Consider the following 24,409-nt stretch of genomic DNA (forward strand, 5'->3'; position numbering starts at 1 on the left):
GGACTACAAACAGAGGTTTCCGACGCTGGCGCCTCCAACACCAGTTGCGCCACCGACACCAAGGCCAAGACCCCCACCATTGGTGCTGCAATCAGAGCCTATTGCAACGCCACTTCCTCCCACAACAGATGAGGAAGAAGAGGACGAGCCTGAAGGAGAACTTCAGGAGATCCATTCTCCCCAGGACGAATGGGATGATTATATCCTTCCCTGTCCGACTTCTCCTGCCCCCACCACGGCCGACTCGCCTCCAGAAGATATTGGCGGCTTCCATAACATCATAGAGAGCGGCCCAGCGTTTTCAAATTCCGATGCCCTCGCATCAGCAAGACTGCTTCCTTTATGACTTTAAGGAACCCTTTAAGAAGTCCGTACGAGCAATACCAATGATAGACTACATTTGGGAACAGGGAGTTAAAATTATGCAACATCCTTCCTCTGTCCCCCCAGTGTTACCACGCCTGGACAAGAAATATAAAGCGCCTGACACAGCTCCGGTTTGTCTCACGGGCCACCCGAAGCCGGATTCGGTCATTACGCAGGCCGCACAGAGGAGGTCCAGCAACCCGGCTGCTCTATTGACAGCTCCACCTGATAAGGAGGGCAGGCGCTTAGACACCATTGGCAAACGGTTCTCCTCCATGTCGGCTTTGACGGTGAGGGCCTCTAACGCCCTGGCTCTTTTGGGGCGTTATAATCGCCAAATGTGGGCAGACATTGCACCATACATGGCAGACCTGCCAGAGGAGTCCAAAGAAGATGCAAAAAAGATCTTGCTTGAGGGAGAAAGATCGGCCTCGGAAATAATTGACTGTGCAATGGATATTGCTTCTACTGGCTTCCGGCAATTAGCGGGCGCAGCAGTTCTCCGACGCCAGGCTTGGCTCAAGGCAACCTCCTTCAGACCGGAGGTCCAGACTAAGGTGTTGGACATGCCTTACGATGGCCAACTTCTTTTTGGCACCCACATTGATGAGGCGTTACAGGGGATTAAAAAAGACACGGATACTGCCAGAGCGTTGGGTGCTTGGCAATTCCGGAACCCTTCCTTTCGGGGCCCCAGGGGAAGAGGTCAATCCTCTGGTAGGGGAGAATTCCACCAACGTTCTTCATTCTCTTCCTCCCAGCAATACCGGCCGCAATATCAACAGCGGCAACAATCCACATACACAAAGTCCTCCTTTCGTGGTAAAGGTGGACGGCAAAAGGGAACCTCCAGACGCCAATGACTTACAACTACGGCCGGCCTCCACCTTCTCGCCACCCTCCAAGATTGGCGGCAAAATTTCCCACTTTCTCCAAAATTGGCGAAGAATAACTACAGACCGTTGGGTCCTACAATTAGTACAATTCGGCCATTCCCTGGAGTTTATACAAATCCCTCCTCCCACCCCTCCCCGCCCAACACTTCACAAAAACCTACGTCTGTTACTCTTGGAGGTGAAGACTATGCTCCAAAAAGGAGCTATAGAGCGAGTTCCCACAAATCAACGGGGAAAAGGGTTCTACTCCCGCTTCTTCCTTATCAGGAAAAAGGAGAAGAAATGGAGGCCGATATTGGACTTACGGAATCTGAACAACTATCTAAAACAGCAGTCGTTTCGTATGGTCACCATTCAGGAGGTATTACATCTGCTCAATGCGAACGACTATATGGTGTCGTTAGACCTGCAAGACGCCTATTTCCATATTCCAATACATCGCAACCACAAGAAATTCCTACGTTTCGTGGTGGCCGGCAGACATTACCAGTTCCGGGTTCTGCCGTTTGGCCTCAAATCGGCACCCCACATTTTTACCAAATGTCTAACTCCAGTGGCGGCCTACCTACGCCATCACCATCATCGGGTCTTTCCCTATCTAGACGACTGGCTAGTCAAGTCTCCATCTCTTCAGGGCGCGTCCAGGTCTTCAAACGCCTGTCTAACGCTCTTCGATTCACTAGGCCTAACGCTCAATCGAGAGAAGTCCGTCCTTCAGCCGTCTCAGCGCATGAACTTTCTGGGCGCTACTCTGGACACTGTACTACGGAAAGCTTTTCCATCGAAGGAACGGAAGGACAAGCTGCAGGCTTTAGCTCTCAGGATAATGTCCGAAAGGACGCTGTCAGTGCGTCTCTTCAAATCCCTTCTCGGGATGATGTCGTCTTGCATTCTCTTGGTCCCGCATTGTCGTCTCCATATGCGACCCCTTCAAGAAGAACTGTCGGATCAATGGGTACAGTGTACAGGATCCTTCGACGACGTCATCCAAGTCACACTTGTGATCAGGTAGGCCTTACGATGGTGGGTGTCTCCTCAGAACCTTTCAAAAGGCTTGCCTTTCTTGCTTCCTGCAGCACCCCACATAATCACCACGGATGCTTCCCTGGAGGGCTGGGGAGCCTTCCTTCAGGAGCTTCAGATAAGCGGGAAATGGTCCCCTACAGAGAGGGCGCTTCATATCAACCTCCTGGAGCTGCGCGCAGTCTACCTGGCTCTGGTGGCTTTCCTCCCAAGAATCAAGAACTCCATGGTGCTTGTCAGAACAGACAACACAACGACAATGCACTATTTGAACAAGCCGGGAGGAACACGCTCGCTGACACTCTCTCGAGAATCACAAAAAATTTGGAGTTGGCTACTTACTCACAACATCTCTCTGCGAGCAGATTATGTGCCAGGCGTCCACAACGTGTTGGCAGATTCCCTCAGCAGACGGCAGTCAACTTGCCACGAGTGGGAACTGGACCAACAAGTCCTCAACAGCATCTTCGATCAATGGGGCACCCCTTCTCTGGACCTTTTCGCCACCCAGATCAACGCCAAATGCCAACACTTTGCAAGCTGGCATCCCCAACAAGGGTCTCTGGGGAATGCCTTTTCGATAGCATGGTGCAACGTCTTTGCGTACGCCTTTCCGCCGTTTCCCCTCATTCCCAGGGTGTTACGGAAGATGAAAGCGGAGCCCTGCACTCTGATATTGATAGCCCCAGCTTGGCCACGTCAGCACTGGTTCACGGAGCTTCACATCCTCTCCCTGGAACCTCCAGTCAAACTGCACCCGTTTCCATCTCTGCTAACGCTGCACAATCAACAGGTTCAGCATCCGGATCCAGCGTCTCTCGTTATCGGCCTGGCTCCTGAGTACAGAGAATTCCAGGGCTTAGACATTCCTCCGGATTGCAGACCAATCCTAGCTCGAGCTCGAGCGGATAGCACCAACAAGACATTCACTGAAGTGGAAACGATTCTGCATATGGTGCAAGACAAACGGGTTGCACCCTCTTTCTTTAACCCCGGAGCAGATTTTACCGTATCTCCTACATCTCGCAAAATCCGGTCTAGCTCATGCCTCCATCAAAGTACACCTAGCGGCGATATCTCGCTTTCGGAGGTCCTCTACAGGTCCATCTTTGTGGTCTCACAGACTTATCAAACAATTTCTTAAAGGGCTGTTTCAAACTTTTCCTCCAGTGAAGCCTGTACCACCGGCTTGGCATCTTAACACGGTTTTGGCTCAGCTGATGAAACACCCGTTTGAGCCAATCCACAGAGCAGATATTAAGTATGTCTCTTGGAAGCTTGCACTCCTGCTGGCCCTTACCTCGGCAAGACGGGTTGGAGAACTACAGGCGTTCTCAATCCAGGACCCTTTCATTCAGTTCAAACGGGACAGGGTCATTCTTCGGACGAATCCGAAGCTTATCCCTAAGGTTCCGACTCCGTTCCACCTCAATGAACCTATCATACTACGTTCATTCTTCCCGAATCCACACACAGGGGCAGAAAAGGCTCTTCATTCATTAGATATTAAGCGCTGCCTCAAGTTTTACATTGAAAGGACTAAAACATTTCGGAAGTCTAACCAACTTTTTGTGGCATACAGTAGGCCTAGAAAAGGACTACCGCTCACCAAACAGAGCATTTCCCGCTGGATCTCTTCAGCCATAACCTTCTGTCACCAACAGGCAGGACGTCCACTGCAATCAGCAGTTCGTGCCCATTCTACAAGGGCGATGTCTACTTCCATGGCACTGTTTGCAGGAGTGTCCATGGTGGATATTTGTAGAGCGGCCACATGGAAGACGCCGCATACATTCACCAGGCATTACTGCCTGGACACGGAGATCATGAAGGATGCTGCAGTGGGGCAAGCTGTACTCCGTCATCTATTTCAATAGAGGTGAGCCCTTTCCTTTTTCATCCCACCATCCTGGTCTCTTTACGCACATTTCACACTGTTATGTTGGCATTACCTGGTTTATGATTCTTTGATACTTTATCTTTCACATGGATATGTTATTATCTAGTGACTGTATATTTACTGTGCCTGCTGAAATGTGCTTTGTATTGCTTACTATTCTGATTCAGGCATGTGAATCTATGAAAGATACCCTAATACTGGATAAGGAACGCGTTACTTACCTGTAACTGCGGTTATCCAGTATTGGTATCTTTCATAGATTCACATGCAACCCACCCACCTCCCCTGGAAGGGCTCTCTTGGATCTCTCAGTGATACAACTACTTAGCACTGTGCTTACGAAAATCTGAGGGACTAGAGCTCCTTCCAGGAGGGCTCTAGAGGGTGGTGCTAGCTGATTGGCTACTGGCCAAACTTTGGTCCTTTTTACATAAGGACGTGGATAGCTTTCTAAGCTAGGGCCCTTTGGGGCCTGTTACTCTATATGTCTTCTAGACATTGCTTTGTTATTTACCGGTGACTCCCATCCCGACGACGGGGAATGATTCAGGCATGTGAATCTATGAAAGATACCAATACTGGATAACCGCAGTTACAGGTAAGTAACGCGTTCCTTTTCTGCCCGTAGGGTTATTCCAGTTCAGAGTAATGTTCTTTATGTTAAAGAATGTTTTTGCCACTTTCCAGTGCCTGGTAAACCGTTCTCTTTCAAGGCTGGAAGAGTTGTGTGCAGCCTGCCTGTGGTATTTAGTAATTCATCGGAGGACAATCCGAGGCACCTATAAGAGATGTTGATCAGGGAACCAAATGGCCCAATGTGGCAACTTAGTGGTACAGTCCACTGTAGTCTTCCTTTCGTATAAGGTAGGGAACTTGAAGATTCACATGGTGGAGTGGAGCTGGTAGGTTTCAGGCAGAAGAGACCCAAAAAAGGCAACAATATGAAGAAAAGCTGTCTGATTTAACCGCCTGTCAACCTGTGGTGGATAGCCCTTCGAAAAGTGAACAGAGTGCCATAACAAGGGCAGGGAATAAACGGTTTTATAACCTAACGTGTATTTGTAAAGTGCACGTTCATACCCAAAGCAGGGCTCGAAAAATGGTACTAGTCCTGCAGGTATAGTACCTTGAAAAATCTCCTCGACCTAACAGTAACCTACTTGACCTCCGTCTCTGAAAACTGAGCAAATGTGACAAGATAACAAGATTTAAAGGCATCTTTATTGCTCATTTGCTTTGTGAGCAGTAAAAAGGCCTTTAAATCTTATCTTGTCACATTTTCTTCGTTTTCAAAGACAGAGGACAAAAGTTAGTATGTTTTCCTACTCGCCAGAAAGGGCGAGTAGGACCTAAAAATAGCTCGACCTCATTAAATTTACCTCGCAAATGCGAGCGGTCGAGTGGATTTGTCGAGCCCTGCAAAGGGGCATCTTGGCGCTGAATAACATGTTTGTTACCCACCTCAATGGTACTCATTTTATCGACCTCTAAGGATGAAAGGCTGAGTGGACCCACCAGGAATTGAACCTGTGACCATGAGGTCGAACACAGGCCCTTGTTGTGGATGCATTAGTCCACTAAGCCACCAGACCCGGCATATAGTCTGTTTCGCTTTGTCAAGTCCTGCTGTTGACTCCTGTGTATGGTTGATGTGTAAACGAATGCTTTACAATTTTACTTTACCTATTACACTAATGTTCTTAATATAGTTTCCCCTTGCTGAGCTGTACTTGATAATATGGAATGCTACTAATCTGCCTCTCGACTCCATATTGACTCCCACAATGCCCCTACTGTTTCTCAATTCTCTGGTAACTTAAAGTACTCCCTTTTTGAGTAAACCCTTTATCTCGATGTAATGACTTGGACTCAGTCTTACATGAGTTATCAGATGACATTTAAGATTTTAAGATTCATCTTTTGAATGAACATTTCTTACACTTCTGTATGGAAATGACTTCAGGGCAGCATGGATTCTGAAGCAGCATTGCATAATTAAAAATACTTTGCATAATTAAAAACCATCTCCTAAAAATAGGACATAATCACTGTATGGTTACTTGGGTGGCTTTCAACTATGGCCATTGAATGCTATTTTCACATTTCTCACATCTGCAGACGAAGCATTACATTTCAGTGTAGTTATTCGTTTGGCAGAAGATGGTGTTCTCATTAAATTCCTTCCTACCTTAAAAATGCGTATAGTGAAGACAGTGAACACTTTGTTTCCCACCCTTCTCCTCTGCCTCATTTTGGTTATTCTTCAGTTGACGAGTGCTTTGTTTTTTTAAGAACTGCTTTTATTAATTGTGCATTACTTTGACCATTTATTTTACTTTGTTCAATCCTCTGGGATTTCGCATGTATGTCCTCCGATGCTTCTGCCATGGGGTGCCCCTGAATAGTAATGTTCCAGCATTGTAGGGAGGATTTTATAGTTTTCAAAACGAGGCGTGCTGTTGCTGAAATATGTATGCGGCCGCAAAGATTTCCTTTCTCAGTAAAGCTCCTCTCTCACCGCATGAAAGTGAAGTTCTTCAATCCTTTGTGTGGTCCCAAATGATGCTTACTATTACTCTGTTAATAGGTATTCTCTCTTGTATGGCACCAAAATATCATCCACTTGTATTGATTCTCAGGTGACAGTGAAAATATCATATCACCTTCCATGCAGTGAAAGAGTCTTCTAGTTGTGGACACTCCAGTGAAACTAAAAATTCACCTTTTAATTAAAGCGTTTCTCAAACCTGGTGTAAGGGAACGGACTTCTGAGCCGATATTGTGACTTTTAAATTAGTTCTGCTTACTCTTTGCACTGTGTTGGGGGACTGTGTTCAATGCTCCTGGGGGGCTTTTAAAATTGTATTTTAACTTTTGCTACTTTGCACATTGTTCCACCGTGATAAATCTTAAATTGGAGGTGAACGATCTAGCCTTGCACTGATTCATCTGCGCAAGTCACGTCCTCGTTGGCAACATAAACGCCGATGACGCGACCGCGCAGCGGACACTCGCAGCGGGTGTGCCGCTGGCGCGCCAAAGGCGCGCCTAAGACAAGCCTGTCCGCCCCTGGTCGGTCCCAGGGGCCACGACCCCTGGTGGCTCAGCCAGAAAAATACTAAATTACTCTAGCAAGGAACTTAAGATTTTCAGGACAAGACTACTTAGTAACTGTTTACACTCTGTGTCACCTGATGGCTCTGTGAAAGATAGTCCTTTTTGCCATTTTAAATTATGCCCTGTCCCTAAAGTTCACGATGTCCACCCTAGTACGAACACTATCAGGATGCTACTTCTTAACTGCCGTTCCTTGGTTAAGCAGGCAGAGGAGATTTGTTTACTGCTTGAAGAAGAAAGTCCTGATATGCTTTTCCTGATGGAAACCTGGCTGAACGAAGAAGGGGGCCCCGCTATTATTCAAGCGTTGCCCCCGGGATATGCCATATCTAGGCTCGACAGGAAAACAGGGAGGGTGGGGGGGGTTTTTGTAGCCATCATTTATAAAGACAGACTTAATTGTCGTACTACACCCAACCCATTACAAGACTGTGAAAGTCTCTTCTTTACGATTAGCATATCGCAGGTTAGTACGTTCTACAGTTTTTTAGTTTACCGTCCCCCCTGCCCCGCAGATTATTTCTGCAAGCTCCTCCTGGATGCTGTCGCTAGTCCCCTCCCGAATTTTACTCTTTGGGGATTTTAATCTGCACTTTGAGGTTTTACTCCCAGCAGTAGTGGAAATCACTGAAGGTCTTGAAATAGTTGATTTCAAACAATTGATTAACAAGCCTACACATAATAAGGGACACACCCTTGACCTCATTTTTTCTAATGCCCCCAGCCTTATGGCGACTGACCGGATTCCTCTTCCATGGTCGGATCATTTCCTTATCCCCTGTACTTGGACAGTTCCAGCGGCTCCTCCTTTGGTGGAGAAAAGTATTGGGCGCATACCTCCTTGGGCTAAACGGCCATGCGACTCTTGGACTACTTATTTGGAAGAGTCGGTCCCTTTGGTAGACTCCAACCCAATAATTGCAAATGATGAACTTAATAAATGGTTAGTCATCATTGGATATGGCCCTACCCAAAAAACTCATGCATAACAAAAGAGGAGGCCACCATAATTTGTGGTATACGCCCAAGTTACCTACCCTCAGACAAGCTACGAAGGAGTTAGAGCGAAGCTGGAGGAAAGACCCGACAGTCGATAGGAAAAAGGAATATAGAACTGCTATCAGAACCTATAAGCGTGAAATAAAAATAGCTAAATCCGCTTATTTTGAAAATAAAATTATTTCAGCAGTAAATCGTCCCCGTGAAATTTTTAAAATTGCCAATTCTTTTTATTCCTCCTCCCCCTCCCCCCCCCCATCATCATTAAAGATATTCCCCTACGATATAATTTAATCGCCAAATTTTTTAACGACAAAATACAATCTATTTATAAATTGTTCCCCGCGGTTCCTGATGGACAGGCAGGGCCTCCTATATGCCTTGATGCTGATCAGTTAGAATCTATTCCCCCTTTGAATTTGGCCTCCCTTCAGAAGATTCTTAGCCAAACGAAATCTGGAGCTCCTTCGGATATGGTCTCCCCAACCATTTTAAATCGAGTCTCTGAGACTGTAACCCCGGTGATTCTTAAAGCAATCCATGCTTCCTTAGGAAAGGGTATAGTACCCCCTTTATGGAAACAGGCTATGGTCAGAGCTCTCTTAAAGAAACCCCATCTTGATCCAGAGATATCCAATTATCGCCCTATCTCGTTGCTTCCTGGCATAGGGAAACTGACAGAAAAAAATGTTAATACTACGATCTCTACATTTTTAGAAATTAATAACTGTTTTCACTCCACTTAAACCAGATTCAGAGCTCAACAGAGTACTGAGACCGCCCTTTTGGTAGTGATGGAGAGTTTAAGGAAAATCATGGATAGCGGGGGCTGCGCTGCATTGATGCTGCTCGATCTCAGCGCAACCTTTGACACGGTGAACCACCAGCTGCTTATCCAAAGACTTAGGGAGGTTTGTATCACTGGTTTGGCATTAAAATGGCTGCAATCTTTCCTTGAGGACCTCTCTTTTGTAGTCATCGAAGAAAATTTCACGTCGGAGCCAATGCCCCTTGGATGTGGTGTTTCTCAGGGCTCGTCCCTGAGCCCCACTCTTTTTAATGTGTATATGAGCTCCTTGACGGAATTTGTTGTTCCTTATGGCATCCAGATTGTAACTTACGCGGATGACACCCAGTTAGTGGTCTCACTTAGTCAAGAGGAGAATTCAGCCCCTAATTTGAGCTTATGCCTGCAAGAAGTCTCCAGATGGATGGACAATTCTTATTTAAAGCTCAACGGGGAGAAGACGGAACTTATGTTTCTAGGAAGCCATTCCCCGTGTACAATAGCCTCTTCCTGGCCAAACTGTCTTGGTGTCCCGCCCACTCCCAAAGCGGAAATTAAGAGTCTGGGAGTGTGGGTAGACCATAACCTGGACTTAAGGAAACAGGCGAGCAAGGTAGCCGCTGGCTGCTATGGAGTACTTGGAATGCTTAGGAAGATCCTTTCCCTGCTTCCACCTACTGTTAGAAGAGTGTTAGTCCAGGCGCTCATTCTTTTGCGCCTGGACTATGCGAATGCCCTTTATCTAGGAGCTCCCCTGGTAGCTATCAAGAGGCTCCAGGTCATTCAGAATTGTGCGGCACGGTTACTTACTAGCTCTTCTAAGTGTACCTCAGCTAAACCGTCGCTTTCAACACTTCATTGGCTGCCGATCTCCCAAAGAGTTCATTTTAAGGCATTGTGTATTACTCATAACGCCCTTTCCAACAAAGGTCCCCTTATTATCAGGTCTCTTATCCAGCTCTATCGCCCGGCCCGGTCGGTTAGATCTGATAAAAAGCAATTCGCTATAGTTCCCCGACTATAAAGAGAACGCGCAGCGGAGGATGACGTTTTGGGTACAATGCTGCGAAACTGTGGAATAATTTGCCACTGTCAATCCGTTGTGATACAGACTATCTTTTGTTTCGTAAGCTCTTAAAGACTTTTCTGTTCCCTGAAGTCGTCTACCTGCTTAAAGGGTTGCTGTAGCGCTGAGTTGCTCTCTGGTAACCATGCGCTTTAGAAATGCCTTTTCATTCATTCATTCATTTCACCTCAAAGTGACCAGGGAGTGCTGCTAGCTGGCTTGGGGTGTTTCCCCACAATATCAAGGTCTCAAGGCATTCAGTTGTCTTTGGATGCCGTGATTCAGGTACTGTCTTCTGGTCCATCTTTAAGATGGTGTAGTGTAACTTACACAGCATGTCCGATGTTGCGCTCTTATGTAAAAAGGTCATATATGGATAATTCCAACGTTTATGGCTGAGTGGCAGTGTCTTAGCCCGGAGCTGTTTGGGCTTAAGCATTTCTTAGAGTGGTAACATGCCTGTTGATTTATGGTTAGAGATAGACAGTGTGTGGGGTTGATCACTGCATGGGCTGTTTGATGTGTTATTATTATGTGCCAGTGATGCAGATATGTCTTTTGTTGATGCTGTTGGTGTGTCTGTGCAGTTCCATCGAAAGTACTTGGTGAGGGGGTAAGTAAACTGAGGTGTCCACAGTGAAATGTGATACCGCAACAGGAGAAATGGAATCTACGTAATTCTTGTGAAATTTCTACTTCAACCGGGAGACTATTTGAGCTATAACTATCTTTCTTGGATTACTTGGGATATACAAAAAAGACGAGGTTACTTTTGAACTGTGAGCCCTAAGATTCTGATATTTACCCTCACACAAGTGATTTGAAGCCTGACACCCTGGAATAGGTATTGCCCTGCCACGTTTGTATTTTTATTAGTCAGTTTGTGCCCTGTTCAGTCTTTCCCCGAAATGTGTGCCAGCATGGACTAAACCTAATCAGTTGATTGGAAGACAGGAACCGTGGCCAGAACAGCTCTACAATTAGGATCTATACTATTATTGGAAGAAGAAGAACAGTAGTTAGAGTATACAATGAACTATAAATATATAAAGAATTGGGAAAATGCATATTAGTAGACAACGTTTATATATGCATAATTGATTAAAATGATGTATCCTTGATAATTATGAAATGTAATTCTGTTGAACACCGTTCTAAAATATGTATTGAAGTATTTTTATATGACATTTGAATGGCGTATGTGAGGTATGAGTGTTTTGATTTTGAGAGGAATGATAGGGTGCAAAACAATGGAAATAAGCTATTTTTATGACCAAATGAATATTATATGAATTTGATATTAATATATTCTGGGGTTGTCCAATAAATTATGAAATCTAAAAATGTACCTAAACATTTGTCATTTTCCACTTTGTGACTGCATGCATGTGGGGAGGCGGGTGTGTTTTTTCAGATTTGTGTGTAGTGAATGAATTCATGTATTTGCACTGTTGAATTGAGTAATGGTAAAATCTGTTTTCAGCACAAATTTGGTAAGTGCATTGTAATCTACTCTGTTTCTTTTGTTTATGGTATCTCATAATGGCTAGCATAGTTGCTAGAGATTTGATAACCATTATATGGCTTCTCTATGTGCCATTTTATGTATATACAGTTATCTGATATGATTTCCACTAGTTAAGTGCGAGAAGTGTACTTTTTTCTTCTGCGTGACTTATCTTGATTGTTAGTGCTGTTAGGTTTGACCGAAGTCACCAATATTTTGGACCTTTGTTCTGTCTTATGTTTTGTGTGTATCACGTCTTCTTGGCAAGAGCTATTGGGAGCAATGTGATGATAGTCCGCTACATATCTTGTGTCTCGTGTTGTATGTGTGTGAGCTGATGTGTCTAATGCTTATGTAAATTGTATTATTCTCATTACAGGCAAAGGACATTTTCCAAAAATGGATTCCATGGTGACATTGTATATTTTACTTTAATGTTGACAAACTGCCTCACTTGCGTGTATTCTCTGAAACACTGAAGACTGCAATGTGGATTAGGAAAATGTTCACTCTGTGTACTGAGAATGTTCGTCTCACAAGTGATCTCGCCGGTGGTGTTGAACACCAGTGTTGACTAAACTTACTCACGTGCTCCATCCTGTGTGCATCCCTCCTGTGTGTATACTCCCATGCCATTCCACACTTGCCTCATGAGTGAAGTTCATTCCACATTCAGTACAGAGAAATAGTGTCTCCTATCCTTTAATTCCCCATGACAAGGAAGAACTGAATTTCTAGTAAAGCTCTTCTCCCACTCAGTACTGTGAAATGGTGTCATGTCTGTTGTGAATAATGTGAAAACTCTGAACACCCCTGTGTTTCCTAAGGTTCTTTACCACACATGGTGCAAATTCTTAGGTGACTTTGTAATTGTGACTTTGCAGCAGAACTCTTCAAACACTTGGTGCAATGAATGAATCCCGCCTCCAAATGGATTCTCCGATGTCTCGCATGAGGTAAATCGTCAGCAAAATTCCAGACAAATCTTTTGACCTTAGTCATTCTTTAGTCTGGTTTAGGGCTGGGCATGTGAGCCTCTTCTTTCATCAATGTATACTTATGTGGACTGTTCTTTAGTTGATTTGTCTGTTGTATTATGACAAGAAAAATAAAAAAACAATGTCTGATTATAATTATTTATTTTTTTGTTAAATTTGTTACGGAAATGTTATATAACAGTTCTTTAGTGCCTATGTCATAAAGTGTCAATTACAAATATGCTTACAGCTGCATTTGTAATGGGCAAAGGCTGGACACTGCAATGAGACCACCTGTAATAGGCAAGAGCCAGTCTTGCAGCAGACAAGCCATGATTCAATGAGCACGAAGTGCCAATAAATTCAAAGATATGCAAATGTCGAACAGTCATGTGACAGGAAAGTTTCGAACATCATGTGAGAAGTTGGCCTGATATGTAGTGTTCACTATTCTAGTGATCACTGTGTATCATTCCAAACGACCCTTATTGATGATTGGTTGTAAGTCAACCTTATAGACCAGCTATCCTAGTAGCATGGACAAGAGCAGTCTTTAGGCTAAACTCTAGAGGGCGTGTTAAGCCAGCTGTTTTACCACCACATTTACCCTTTGAACACCACGTGAAAGGACACCACACAAGTTATGAAAATAAAGGATATTTATTTATAACAAGACTACCCTGGCTCTTTATGAGTCAGGGAGCTAAGCACACTACAAAACTATTATGAAAATACTTCAAGTTGCACAATTTACACAAATGCCCGAGGGGCACGAGAAACCATATACACTAACAGTGGAATGCGAATGGTTATAGTCTAAAGTTACTGATTCCGGAAAGATCCGATCAGTGGGACTAAACGAAAAAGGAGCTGGACACTTGTAGAGCGACCCTGCGATGGAGCACCGAAATGCTCGAGTTACCTAGCCCAGAGGCTGCGGCTGCGTGAGGTTCAGCAAGATGTCGGGAGTCCTCGTTGTAGTCTCAGGAGCCTGAAAGAAGTTGTTGCTGGCAGGCGACCAGTGTCGATATTCGGAGGGATCCAAGCCTGGATCGGTGATGGCGATAACCTGAAAGCAGAGGGGACTCAGTTCTTAATCACTAGCCAGTGATTGAGGTGGCACCAGGATGGCGCCGGAGGTAGTCACCGCGATCAGGTGAGTGGGTGACGCTGGACTCAGCTGTCCCTTGGTGCAGGAGGCGTTGTCGGCGACCAGGCAGAAGGGGCGAGCTGTCCCACGAAGGTGTCTGCTGTCGGTGATGCTGGACCCAGGATTGGGCAACAACCCTTGGCAAGGCAAGCCCACGCGGTGGAGTCAAGATGGCGTCTGGAGTGGACCAGGGGGGTCCGGGGTGCTCCTCTGTTGGAGGGGGGCTAAGGCCAGTCTGGAGCAACCAGACCAGCGACGGAAATGTCGTGGTGCGTCGTTAGGAGGGCCACTAGCCAACGGCAAGGGACCGAACAACGCGGTGAGCGGCAAAGAGCAGAAGGGCCCCCCCACAGATCTCGGGGAGGCTGGTCTTCGGTGCTGGAGCTGCTCAGGGTTGGGGCTTCTCAAACCCCAGGAGCACTCACTCGAGGGTCCCTCGGTGGTCGTGCTAGGCAAGCGTCGTGCAGGTTTTGATGATGGCCGGTCCCGCAGGTCTCGTCACACCCACGAATCTCAGCTGAGCTGATGATGCAGGTAGAGGTCAGAGATGGCAGGGAACCCGGGTCTCGTCGAGCTGGTCAATCTGGATCCGGAGGATGGACGTGCAGCAAACCGCAAGCGCTTAGGTGGTGCCTGCTGGTGCAGGGTGGCTACTCCTTAGCCACAAGGGAGAGTCTTCAGAAAAAGTCAAGAGTTCCTTTCGTGGAAAGTAGTTCAAGATTCAGAATTATCCAATTTGGGAAGGGGGCCCGCTCCTACCTTTATTCTAAGAAAAGGGGCTGGCCCGTGACTAGGTCCTGCCTATGGGTGGGACCAGGGGGGGGGGGTGGTTACTCCCCTCTCCTTCGTCCGGTCTCTTCTCGGCTCAGAGGCTGGGGTGCCCCTGGAACTGGTTCAAGCCGGCCTATGCACAGTGAGCACCGGGGTGCCACTTGCAGTCACCTTCCTCTCAGCCTTGCCTACCTGGAATACACAAAACCCTGTCTGGGACGGCGCGGGCACCGCCCCCGACAGGAAACCCTTTGTCCAAGCTCTCCCCGCTGGAAGGACTCCCAGCAGCAGGAGGTCAGACTTGTGTCTGTGGTGGCAGCATCCATTTTGTGATGCTGAGGCTCGAGTCAACTTTAACCGGGGTTCACAGTTACATGCATGTCGTGTCCCTCTAGAAGGGTGGAATGCTAACCCCGTCGCCAGAATTGGCGAGGGGCTAGTATTTCAATTCGTATGACACCTTACTCGACATGCTTTGATAATGCGATACCAAAGTTAGCAAATAACCCAGAGGATTATAATGCACTTTAAGAGTATATGAAACACGTTATCCTGGAACAGCTATTAGGACTTGGTTCCGCAAGCTGCAGACGGGCTCAGCTCACGCCAGAGCACCATCTCCCATGATTCCAAGCACTCTGCCTTCAGGATTGATAAGGCCTGCCATAGGAGTGACTGATAGGAATACATGTGTCCATTTTAGGGTTAGATATAGGAATACTATACCTAAAGCAAAGGGTGATTACACCACCTTGCCCCAGCCGTCGTGCAGCCAGTTGTGTCAGATTTGGGTGGCCAGCCAGGGGTGGCATAATACATGCTGCAGCCCCTGGTAGGCCCTGGGTAAACCTAGGCCCTGGATACCTAAGGTATGCTGATACAGGGACTGATAAGGTGGCCCAGCTCCAATTAGTAAATGCACCTAAGGTACATGTGTCACTTTAGAGAGAGAACAGCTAGGCTGTGGGTCTGATTAGCAGGCCCACAGCCAGGAAAAGTCGTAAACCAATGAAGCAAAAAGCAAAAATCTGGGGTGATCATAGGATTGCAGACCCTACTCTCCTACACATCACGCCTGATAAAATGTGGTAGTTAACATTATGAATGATAAGCACAGACAGTATAGTGACCGGTTTCAATGAATCGGGCAAGCTGTGAGTATTTACAGCGATTACTCTGGTCCTACAACGGCTGACAGTATAGATTGAAGCACTGGTCATACACAGTAGGTCATAATGTCCGTGAGCATGAAGCATCTGTCGTTTCAAAAGCTCTAACATTTTCGCTATCTTAACCAAGTCAGTGGTAGAAAAGGATGCTGATCTTTCTCACCTCTACCATCTCACATAAAATGGATAGATGCTTGTATAATGTTCTTTAATTGAGTAGAGAGATCCAAAAACAAGTTGGTCCGTAATCAAGATAATGAAAAGTAGGTTTATAACCTACTTCTATTTTATTGCACTCTTCTGTTCTACCTTGGTATTAATTTTGAGGAATAATATAAGTAGTCAAGCTCTTTTGTGTGGCTAACAAACATACTTCTTCTAATAGTAACACATGGCACCTTCAGATGTCTGCCTGGTCTTTGCTCTCTTCCATCGTATTTAAGCATATCTTTAACTGCCCTTATGCTAAGCCTCCCAGACCATCCCTCAACTTTGCCATCCGCTGCTGTTAAAACAAATTGCCTGAAGTAAATGAAGATCTATCTATACCAATGAACGTGGGATACAATACACTCAAACCCAATGGCTTTTCCCAGATTCCAAAGTAAAAAACAAAAACGCTGCAAATGTGGATGTCATTCCTGCAGTCCCTATTCCATGATATTATTTTTTTTCTTTGTGACACACAGGGACAATGGGTCAGAATTTTCATGCATTAGAATTTTCTTCAGAATGTATTTGAATTCATAATTCTTTTATCAAATTTATATTTTTAGGTAGAAAAAGTTTCTCGCTAAAAGTGAGATGGTAACTTCTGAACACTAATTTTTGCTTCTTGCAGGTTATGTACAACCATAAAGATATTTAGCAATTTTACATTGTAACATACATTTTACTTTTCTCTACAGATATTTATTCAGTAATTCATGTGGCATAATTGATTTTGATATGAGATGTTGGATGGTTGTACAAAAGGGTACCACGTTTAGTTGACTTATTTTGTGAAGTACTGCAATAGCCACTAAAGGTGCATCATGGTGCTAAACAAAGTACCCAAGCAAAAGAAAAACTTTGCTAGTTGAAGGCAGGTTCTAGTCATGGGAGGGCTAGTCATGTTGAGTGAACAACCATGTCTTTAAAACTGTTATTAATTTGTCGATCAATTATCTGCCTCCAATATAGAGGTGTAAGGAGTTTAACCTTTTGACGGCAGCTACTGAAAAAGTATGTCTGCAGAATGTTTTCAGTCAAACTCTGGGGACCGTCTGAATGAATTTGTATTTGATATCAAGAGATGTGGGAACTAATGTACACTAAAATGAGAGACAAGATGAGAGCAAACCTTGTTTTGTGCACATCACATTGATCTAAATACAATTTTGTCTTTTACAGGGAGGCAATGTAACCGTGCCAAAGCTAGAGAAACAGCCTAAGTCTTAGCACCACTCTGGCTGCATAGCTTGGAAGAAGTTAAAGTTTGTGGTTCACGTAGGCCAAGGTAGAACTAAATATAGTAATCAAAGTGCACAGAGATGTATACATTTATAATCTGTACCTTGTAAGAAAATGTAATCAGGCGTGACATGCGTTTCAGGGTGCGCAATTACAAGCAGTTCTTTATCGGGAATTTACCTGGTCCCCAGAGACAGGGCAGTGTCAAATTATATTCCCAAGCTCTTTACACAGGCACATAAGGGTGCCTTGTAGCCTAGCGAAGAACGCCAAGCGGATTGGAATCCTAAAGGGTAAGATCTGGTCAGACCTTGATCTTATTACTGATCAGTTTTAGATGGTTGGCACTTATCCTGTACTCCACTTAGCAAGGCAGTAATGACATGATCACAGTCCTAACATACACCTCGATCTTCAGTATGATCTGAGCATCACCTGCATAAAAGAACAAGTCATCAGATCCACAGTAATGAATAAGGTGGACTAATGGGATCATTTACAGAAAAATAATCAAGGGCAATACCACAATCCACGGTTCTGACTTTTGATGCAAACTGAGAACAAAACCTGAAACGTTCTATCGGACAAAAAACTGGAGACCCAAGCGCATTATTGCTGTTGCCTAATTCAGAAAACCAATTGAGAAGGTTGTGATGGTTGACCATATCGAATGCCATTGGGAGGTCTAAAATGACGTGGCTGGCAGATTCTGATCAGCAGAGCAGCAAAGCTCTATTGTACCAGGTATCTGTTGACCAACCTTGTAGGGGTTTTGGCAGTGAATACCCCCAGCCCTGGAGCATAGTTACAAGTATTTGACCCAATCACGGAACTCCTATTTGGATTCTAAAATGAAACTGGAAATTCTTGGGTTGAGTGAAATCCGTATATGAACTGGACAATATGCCTTTGTATACTATTAATGATTTTCACCATCAGTAGTACTATTTTTACATTTCTCGTGTTCTTTGAGGCAAAAAGCAGACCCTGTAGTGAGGTTTTTAGATGATCACAAATTTCCTTTCTCAGTTATGCTCCTCTCAGTCGAAAGTAAAGTTCTTCAGTGACCTCAGGACACCCCCCACGCCGCACGACTCGCCAGCGGTGCTCCCTTGCTGCTGCTCGTTGTCCCTGCTCCGTTTTTGGCCCGTTTTTCGTGCTCACTGCTTCTTTTTCTGTACTTGCTCCCTTTTAGCCCGATTTTTCGTGCCCACTGTATCTTTGTTCCTGTACTTGTGTTTTTAACTCCTGCATTGTATTCACTTGTGCTTTTGTTTTGTTTAGCGTGCCTCGCTAATCCCTCTGGTGCCCCCACCCGCTCCCCGCTTCCCGCCGCTGCTCCATCACGGCCCGCCCCCTTTTTCCTTCTGTACCCGATTGGCTGCCCCGCTCCCGCCTCCCAGCTGCTCCGCCCTCCCACTTGGCCTCATATGGAGCCCGCGCGGCGCAGGTAAGTGTGACCAGACCTCAGGACACTCCTCACGCCGCACGGCTCGCCAGCGGTGCCCCCTCACTGCTGCTCGTTATCCCTGCTCCGTTTTTAGCCCGTTTTTCTTGCTCACTGCTTCTTTTTCTGTACTTGCTCCCTTTTAGCACGATTTTTCGTGCCCACTGTATCTTTGTTCCTGTACTTGTGTTTTTAACTCCTGCATTGTATTCACTTGTGCTTTTGTTTTGTTTCGCGTGCCTCGCTAATCCCTCTGGTGCCCCCACCCGCTCCCTGCTTCCCGCCGCTGCTCCATCGCTGCCACGCCCCCTTTTTCCTTCTGTACGCGATTGGCCGCCCGCTCCCGCCTCCCAGCTGCTCCGCCTCATATGGAGCCTGCGCGTACGCGCAGCGGGCGCGCCGCTTGTGCACCGAAGCCGCGCCAAAGGCAAGCCCGTCTAAGCCTGTCCGCGCCCAGCGCCTGGACCCCTGGCCCCCGAAGATGCCAGCCCACACGACGGACTTACGGCGCCGCCACCCTCAACGCCGGACGGAACCCCGCCTGCTACCGAGCCACCCCGAAACGCGCCCACGGACCCTTCACCTGCCAAACCTGCAAGTTCACCTGCCTCCGGACCTGCACCGCACCCACCAAGCCGAACACCAGCAACAACCACCTCAAATGCATCCTGCTCAACACCCGCTCCGTCCACAGACACACCGTCGAACTCTGGAACCTCCTCGACACAACATCGCCAGACGTCGCCGCCTTCACAGAAACCTGGATGAACACCTCCTCAGCCCCCGACATCGCCACAGCCATCCCGGACGGATACAAGATCACCCGGAGGGGCCGCGTCAACCAGACCGGAGGAGGCATTGCCATCGTACACAAGAACACCATCCGCATCACGACCAACTCCGACACCTTCACCGCCGCTGAACACCTCCACTTCCAGATACACACCGACCCCAAGATGACCCTCAGAGGCACCCTCATCTACAGACCCCCAGGACCACGCACACAATTCAGCAAAGACATCGCAGACTTCATCAGCCCGCACGCCCTCCCATCCGCTGACTACATCCTCCTAGGGGACCTCAACTTCCAGCCGGAGAACAACAAGGACAGCAACACCACCACCCTGCTGGACAACCTCGGACTCAAGCAACTGGTGAACACCCACACCCACTACGCCGGCCACACGCTTGACCCCGTCTTCTCTTCCAGCAAACACATCTCCTTCAGCCACTCAACCGGACTTCATTGGACTGACCACAGCTGCGTCCACTTCAGCTTCAGAGGAACCACAACCCACCACCACCCGCAACAGGTTCCTCGCCGGAGCTGGAGCAAGATCACCACCGAGCAGCTCACCACCTCCCTCAGCCAGAACCCTCCCGCCAGCACAACGGACCCCAACGAAGCAGCCAGCAACCTCACACAGTGGCTGACCGCCTGCGCCGATGACCTCGCACCACTGAAGAACCCTCCCAGCAGACCCGGCAGCAAGAAAGCCCCCTGGTTCACCGACGAAGGACTCCAAGATGAACTGCCGCACCCTCGAGAAAGCCTGGCGCCACGACCAGACCACAGACATGACCGCCCTCAAGCACGCCACCAGCTGATCCGCACCACCAAGAAGACCGCATTCAAAGAAAGACTGGACAACAACACCCACAACAGCAAGGAACTCTTCAGCATCGTCAAAGAGCTCTCCAACCCCAGCGCCGGAAACGACATCACTCCTTCACAAGACCTCTGCGACTCACTCGCCTCGTTCTTCCACCGCAAGATCGCCGACATACAACAGCTTCGGTGCACCAACCACGCACCCAACCGCCGAACCAACGCCCCCCCACCACCGCCCTCTGCGCCTGGACCCCGGTCAGCACCGAAGACACCACCCGCACGATGAACACCATCCACTCCGGATCTCTAACCGACCCCTGCCCCACCACGTCTTCAACAAGGCCGACTCCATCATCGCACCCCAACTCCGGGACATCATCAACACCTCCTTCCACACCGCCACCTTCCCGGAGAGCTGGAAGCACGCCGAGCTCAGCGCCCTCCTGAAGAAACCAACAGCGGACCCCATTGACCTCAAGAACTTCCGCCCCATCTTGCTCCTCCCTTTTCCTGCCAAAGTCATCGAAGACCGTCAACAGACAGCTCGCCACCTTCCTCGAGACGAACTGATCCCTCGATCCCTTGACCCCCTCGCAGTCCGGTTTTCGAGCAAACCACAGCACCGAGACCGCACTGATCGCAGCCACCGATTACATCAGATCCCTGCTCGACAACGGAGAAACAGCGGCCCTCATCCTCCTGGACCTCTCTGCAGCGTTCGACACTGTCTGCCACCGCACCCTAGTACAGAGCCTCAGCAACATCGGGATCCAAGAGAAGGCACTGAAGTGGATCTCGTTCCTCGCTGGAAGAACTCAGAGTCCGCCTCCCCCCGTTCAGATCCGACGCCACCAAAGTCATCTGCGGCGTACCACAAGGATCATCACTCAGCCCAACCCTCTTCAACATCTACATGAGCCCCCTCGCAGCCATCGCACGCCAACACAACCTCAACATCTACGCCGACGACACCCAGCTGATCCTCTCCCTAACCAACGACCCCGCCACCGCCAGAACCAGCCTCCAGGAAGGGATGAAAGACTTCGCCGAATGGATGAAGAACAGCCGCCTGAAACTGAACTCAGACAAGATGGAAGTCCTCATCCTGGGATCATCGCCCTTCGCCTGGGACGACTCCTGGTGGCCCCCTGCCCTGGGCACCACTCCCAAGCCAACGGACCACGCACGCAACCTGGGCTTCATCCTGGATTCCTCCCTCTCGATGACCAGACAAGTCAACGCCGTCTCATCCTCATGCTTCAACACCCTGCGCACGCTCTGTAAGATCTTCCGATGGATCCCCACCGAAACCAGGAGGACGGTCACCCAGGCACTCGTCACCAGCCGACTGGACTACGGGAACACCCTCTACGCCGGAACCGCAGCCAAACTTCAGAAAAGACTCCAACGCATTCAGAACACCTCCGCACGACTCGTCCTGGACATCCCCCGACACAGCCACATCTCCGGCCACCTGAGACCTGCACTGGCTCCCCATCAGCAAGAGGATCACGTTCAGGCTCCTCACCCACGCACACAAGGCGTGACCTGGGCCCCATGTACCTCAACAACTGCCTGACCTTCTACACGCCCACCCGCCAGCTACGATCGACCAGCCTCGCCGCCGTACCACGCATCCGCAGAGCCACCGCCGGAGGAAGATCCTTCTCCTACCTGGCAGCCAAGACTTGGAACTCCCTCCCCATCCACTTTCGGCTGACCCAGGGCCATCTCTCCTTCAGGAAGCAACTAAAAACCTGGCTCTTCGAGCAGTAACGGCCCCCTCTCCCCCAGCGCCTTGAGACCCTTCCGGGTGAGTAGCGCGCTATACAAATGCTATGATTGATTATGATTGACAAATTTCCTTTCTCAGTTAAGCTCCTCAGTCAAAAGTAACGTTCTTCAGTGATCTGTGAATCCCAAAAGGTGCTTGGTATTACTCCGTTTTTACGGTATTTTCTCTGGTGAGATGTCCAAATATCATTCTGAGTCGGAGATGGTGAAAATACATCTCTAATTCGTGCAGGGAAAGAATTTTGTTGTTGTTTACATTCGATTGAAACTATGTTATCTTTAAATAAAGCATTTCTCAAACTTGATGCAAAGGACTTCACCCTCCAATGTATGTTTAGGTGATATTGAATATTCAGTTAATTGCATTTAATCAGTACAGCCTTCTGTTAGAGTGCTGCTGGCTGGGTTACAGTTCCTTTCCACACATTCAAGGTTTCCAAATGATGCCTTTATTGAAATATTGTGTTTTGGTCCATCTCTAAGAAGGTGTGGTGGAAGTTACATGGCATGATGTCAGATGTTGCGTTCATATGAAAAGTCTGTGGTCATGTATGCATAGTGCCAACTTAGTGACTGAGTGAGTCATGTTAGGTGGCTGGGTGGTAGTGTCTCAGCCCTGAGCTGTTTGTGATTTGCTATTGACGAGGTGTGGCCCGAGGACTTAAGAATTTTTTAGATTGGTAGCATGCCTGTTGCTGAATGAAGACAGGGAGGCTGAGCGTGGTGTTGATCACTGCGTGGACTGTTTCTTCTGTTTAATGTGTTCCTGTTATGTACTAATGATGCAGATATGTCTTTGGTGGGTGTTGCTGTTGGTGTTTGTCATGTAGTGAATGGATTCACGTGTGAGTACTGTTGAACTGGGTAATAGTAACATGTTTTCAGCACTTTAAAGCTCTGAGAAATTATCTTTGATAATAATGCCACTGGTTTTGTGTGCGATGTGCACCTTTTTCTGTGACAGCTGGTGCTTTTAGGATTGAAAACTCAGCAATATGCCTATCTGTGTTCTGCATCTTATATCTATTGTAGTATGTTGTGTGTACTATATCTTTGTGGCAAGAGCTCATGTGAAAGTCCGCCACATAGCATGTCTCTTGTGTTTGTGTCTAATGCCTGTGTACTTCTGTTTCTCTCTGTCTTTACAGGCAAAGGATTTATTCCAAAGTGGATTCCATGATGACGCTGAACATTTGAATTTAACAAAGCTTTTCTTGCTCTTGAAGTAAATGTACAACGAATTCTTAGATAAAACACTGAAGATTGAAATATGGATTAGGAAACTACTCGCCCTCTGTGTAATGTAGGGACTTTTCCCACAAGTGATTTCTCAGGTGGTGTTAAAGATCAGTGTTGACTTAACTTCTTGTGCTCAGCAGGGCATCCCTCTGGTGTCTACTCCCATGCCATTCAAGAACTGCCTTATGAGTAAAGCTCATCCCACATTCAGTACAGTGAAATGGTGCCTTCCCCTCCATGTTTCCCCATTTACAATGCAGAACTGAAGGTCTAGCAAAGCACTTCTCGCATTCAGTACGGTAAAATGTTGTCTCCCCCTCCATGTTTCCCCATGGACCATGCAGAACTGAATTTATAGTAAAGCTCCTCTCACATTCAGTACAGTGAAATGGTGGCATGCCTGTTGTGAATACTGTGAGGACTCTGGACATCAGCAAGTTGCATAAGGTTCTACCACAGATGTTCTCTCTGGTGACTTTGTAATTTTGACTTTGCAGTAGACGTCTTCTTACACTTAGTCCATTGAATGACCCCCACTTCTATAAGGATTCTGATTTCTCACGAGAGGTAACTCATTAGCAAAATTGCAGAAGTGTTTTGACCATTTTCATTCTTTGATCTGGTTGAAGGCTGGGCTTATGAATTGAGTTCTTTCACCTAAGCATTCCTATGTGGACTTTTCTCTGGCTGATTTGTCTTGTGTATAATAACCAAAAAATAAAAAAAACAATGTCATTGTATTCTTTTTATAATTGTTTTAAAATGTACGTTAAATGGTTTACAATAAAGAAGCAAAACTATATTATACACTGCGTATGTCGTAAAAAATTCTTTATAAATGTGCCTATAATTCAATTTGCAATAGCCAAAGGCTGAACATTACATGCTAGTCATCTGATGGGTACCAAACACTCAATCAGCTGATAAATGCTGTTCAATGAGTGCTAAAAGCCAGGCAGTCAGTAAATCCAATTAAATGTCAAACCTTCATGTGACTAAAGTTTGAAAGATCGCACCTGAAGAACTATGGCAGTTACCAGTGTGAAGGGTAAACGCAAGCGTTAGTGACGGGTTTCAATGACTCGTGCATGCTGGGTATTGGCAGCGATTGAGTCCAATCCTACAATGGCTGACACT

The 24,409-nt window shown here is 46.9% G+C and overlaps 1 long non-coding RNA gene across 1 annotated transcript in view; it reads left to right on the plus strand.

The window, feature by feature from the left end:
- LOC146800057 (uncharacterized) overlaps positions 1 to 24,079 on the plus strand; it is a 76,742-nt gene extending 52,663 nt beyond the window's left edge. The window contains exon 3 of the long non-coding RNA XR_014968045.1: positions 23,182 to 24,079. This is a non-coding gene — a long non-coding RNA (uncharacterized LOC146800057). The remainder of the gene's footprint in view (positions 1 to 23,181) is intronic.
- Positions 24,080 to 24,409: the final 330 nt, after the last annotated feature.

This window comes from Triturus cristatus, chromosome 8 (genome assembly GCF_964204655.1).
Source record: "Triturus cristatus chromosome 8, aTriCri1.1, whole genome shotgun sequence".
In the NCBI taxonomy this organism is placed as follows: Eukaryota; Metazoa; Chordata; class Amphibia; order Caudata; family Salamandridae; genus Triturus; species Triturus cristatus.